At 47.6% G+C, this 3916-nt stretch overlaps 1 long non-coding RNA gene across 1 annotated transcript in view; it reads right to left on the reverse strand.

The window, feature by feature from the left end:
* Positions 1–993: 993 nt before the first annotated feature.
* LOC123521367 overlaps positions 994–3916 on the reverse strand; it is a 177255-nt gene continuing 174332 nt past the window's right edge. Inside the window, exon 4 of the long non-coding RNA XR_006679818.1 lies at positions 994–1117. This is a non-coding gene — a long non-coding RNA (uncharacterized LOC123521367). The remainder of the gene's footprint in view (positions 1118–3916) is intronic.

Below are 3916 nucleotides of genomic sequence, written 5' to 3' on the forward strand. Positions count from 1 at the left end.
TGGGCACTTAATCTGTCCAGGCCTATACTGGGCACTGAGATTCTGAGATGAATCTTTTCCCAAGAACTCATGTTTTAAAACCAGAGACAAGGAAGAAAGTGCACCCCGAAAACCCAATAGTGCAGAGGGGAAAGATCCCTGGTGGCATTGTGTTTACACACTGGGCTGTTTACCACAAGATCAGCAGTTCGAAACCAACACTTGCTCCATGGGAGAAACATGGGGCTTTCTAGTCCTATAAAGAGTTGCCGTCTCAGAAACACAGGGGCAGTTCTACCTTACTATGAGTCAGCATTGATTTAATGGCAGTGAGTTTGGTCTTTCTGTTTAGAGTCGAGGGGACAGAGGGGACCACCTAACTTCGGGAAAAGTGGGATAGGATGGGTGGTAGCCAAGCAGCTACGAAATACTACCATGATCAGGAGGTTTACGTGAGTAAGGGGAGAGAGGTGCCTCTGCAGTTATGCAGCTATTCTTAGGTCTACAGATAGGATGGTAAGTTACCACTCAAGGGTGGTAACCCTTGAGTCAACAATATGTCAATATGGCTGCTAGACAGGTGGTGGAGTTGCCCGCTGAGAGAAGAAAAGCCCGACTGAAAAGTTAGATAGAGAACAGATGGTGTTGGCTTTGTAGTTGAACTTCACCTTGAAGTCACCATGGAGCCTGTGACGATTTCCCATTTTCTCCAGTGTCCAGGATGGCAGCTGGACTTCTCGTATGGGTGGTGGTTGGGCATTCAACAGGACAGTCTACGTCAGATGAGCCTGAGGCAGGCCTGCTGCAGACGGGTGCAGATTCAAAGGCAGGCAGGCCGGGATATTCAAAGTGGATTTAAGCATGGAAAATCCTGTTTGCCGTGTATTGAGCCTTAATTCTAAGCACCCTGGTTAGCAAAAGACTACGGATGGCAGTGACAGTCGAAAACTCCATTTACAGGGTCCCCAAATACATTCAACCCCCATTAAATTCTTACCGATCACTTACCAAGAATGTAGGTAGTCTTGTCTTCAGGCAGAGTGATTTGGAAAGTAGCTAACTTCCGCCCTTCTTGAGCCAGCCCAAGGAGGGGCAGTCCCTCTTAGGGACTGGGCGTGTCCTTAATGGAGGTCACCACCTGGGGACATTACCGGGGGTGGGGATGGAGTGAGGGGGATAGTCATGATTATGCCCTACCAGCCTTGTCTTGTCTTGACTTGCTTGATCAGAAGGCCATGGACCTTCTATCTAAGAATGAGCTTGTCCCAGTTGTGGTCCCGTTGCTGCTTCTGTTGTTCCACCTTTAACTGGGAAGTATTGAGCTGCCACTAATCATGCTTTTTCTTTTTCTTATTTTTTCCCAACAGTACATTGGCAAATAATTCACTTATCATACAATTCAATCACATCAAGAAGAGTGGTACAATCATCACCACAGTTTTAGAACATTTTTCTTCACGCTTGTACTCATCATTATTAGCTCCCCATTTCCCTGTAACCTCCCCAGCCCTGCCCCTAGACATGCCAATGTTGCTTTTGTGACAGTTCCCTTGGCTCTCCCAGACCTTTCTAACGTGTTCTATCTCAATAAACCCTTGCATGCAATGTTGCTAATGCCCTCCCTCATCCTGATGATGAGTCTTTGCCTTTGTGTTATCTGTCTCTTGAACCTTCATAAATGTTCTCCTCAAGTTATATTTGAGAGAGGGGGTCTGTTTTGTATCGTCAAACAGTAGGAAAGTCCAGGCAGAAAGATGGAAGAAAATTTTTTTCCATGTCTTGTCCCTTCTCTGGCTAGGCTCCCACGTGACACTGCAGGGGGCATGTTGCATATTCGATTAAGAACTGCTGCTATATCTCCAGCGTTTCCTAGGACCACACTTGAAAGCACAATTTCGGTGAATCTTTACCCCTCCTGAAGAGGAAGGTATGACCATTACTCCATTTCGACAGATGCAGACACTAAACTTCGTGGTGTGTGTTAGCAGGTCCACAGTCACAAAGTACTAGGTGGCAGAGCTGGGATTTGAACTCACGCCAGCATGTGTGATCACACAGCCTGCACAGCCAGCCACTCTGTAATCCCCACCTGGGAGAACAGCGGTTCTCAACCTGTGGGTCGAGACTCCTTTGGGGGTCGAACGCCCCTTTCACAGGGGTCGCCTAAGACCATCGGAAAACACATAAACATTTCACAATATATAATGACATATTGTTTTATGATGAATCACTATGCTTGCATTTTGTTCAATTTGTAACAATGAAAATACATCCTGCATATCAGATATTTATATGGCGATTCATACCAGTAGCAAAATGACAGCTATGAAGTAGCAAGGAAAATCATGTTATGGTTGGGGAGGGGTCACCACCACATGAGGAGCTGTATGAAAGGGTCACGGCGTGAGGAAGGTTGAGAACCGCTGGGCCAGCAGGGGGCTGAGGGTGCCAGGAAATCCATACTCTAAGCCTGGACCTGCCACGATTCACACAACAATCAGCCGTGTAAACATTTTTGTTCTCTGTCGTTGAGAAAAGAAGGTCCTTGCCTGAGATCTGGAATAAATCACAGCCCGTCTGCAATTGTCCCACCGATCGATCTGCACCAGCCTTTCCAGTTCTGACGGGCTTCTGATTGGCAGATCATCCTCTTCTTATTTCTCTTCCTTTCTTTTTCAGCCACCTTGAAATAGCAATGATTACCACTCTCTAATGGGAGACAGAGGGGCTGTTTGCTCCTCCAATGATTTACAGCCTTAGAAACCCTATGTAGGGTCCAGGAGAGCAGGAATCCACCCAGGGCAGTGGGTTCTGATATTGGGGGATGGGGGATCCAAAAGCAACGGATGTATGAATGTTGTAAGACCATAGCCCAGAAGGGCGTCCTTTCAGCTCTCTTCAATGCAAAACAAACATCTGCAGGCCAGGTGGGGGCTGCAGGGCTGCATTTGACTGGAGCATTGAATTGCTCTAATTTGAAAGAAAAAAGGGAAGCCAGGGAGCTCCAGTTGCTGGTATTATTTTGCACTCCGGCCTTATTTGGGTACTGGGATGGTTTCAGGGTTGACCAGGCTTGTGAATACCAGGTTGTTCACATTATGACTTCAGAAAATGCAGAATCCAGTCCGCATTCCCACTGCCTTCCGGGTCAAGTTCAAGGGCAAAGCCAGTGCTATCTGCTCTGGACCTAACTTTTCCTTTGGAATCTCCTCTCCTCCTCAATCTCACCCCACTTTTTCAGCAGCCATACTAAACTATTGCTGACTTAGGGGGTACGCTCTCCTGCTCCTGACCAAGAAATAGGGTACATCGCTGCATGAAACACCTCCCTCTTCCTGACTCACTTGAGGGTCCACCTGCTCTGGGTGGTCTCTGCTAGCCTTGCTGCTGCCACCACTCCACCCACCCTGACTGAGTTAGAGGTCTCTCTCTTCTACTGTGCTGTCATTGTGCACTTCCTTCTGTGCGCTCTTCGCTCTTCGGAGAAGAGGCCATCTGAGAATGGGAGGGCCCACCACAGACCTGGCCCAGCTCCTCACTGGTGCTCGGTTCACGCATCTATGGCGGTCTGGGGAAGCAACCACGTGGCAGCCATCTCTCTGCCTGCAGTTCAGGACTTTGGTAAAGAAGACATAGGGGGAAGAGGAGGGACTGTCGGGCTCCTGTAGAAAACGGAAGGCCATACACGGCTGTTATGCTTAGGACTTACACGGAGAAACGGTTGTCAGAAATTTCCTTGTAGATGACAAGCGATTGTCCCCAATACAGGCACATCTGCATTGACTCTTGGAGAAAAGTTACTCAAAAAGCAAAACTATCCCCAACCACAAAAACCCTTTCCACCAAAAATTACAGAGAAAGAAACGTTTTCGTACTGAATAAGTGTCCCATTGGGATGTCATGTCTCACAATCCACTACAAACAGGAAAAAAAAAAA

Source organism: Echinops telfairi, unplaced genomic scaffold (assembly GCF_000313985.2).
Source record: "Echinops telfairi isolate 266 unplaced genomic scaffold, ASM31398v2 ScPeMD7_12;HRSCAF=54, whole genome shotgun sequence".
Classification (NCBI taxonomy): domain Eukaryota; kingdom Metazoa; phylum Chordata; class Mammalia; order Afrosoricida; family Tenrecidae; genus Echinops; species Echinops telfairi.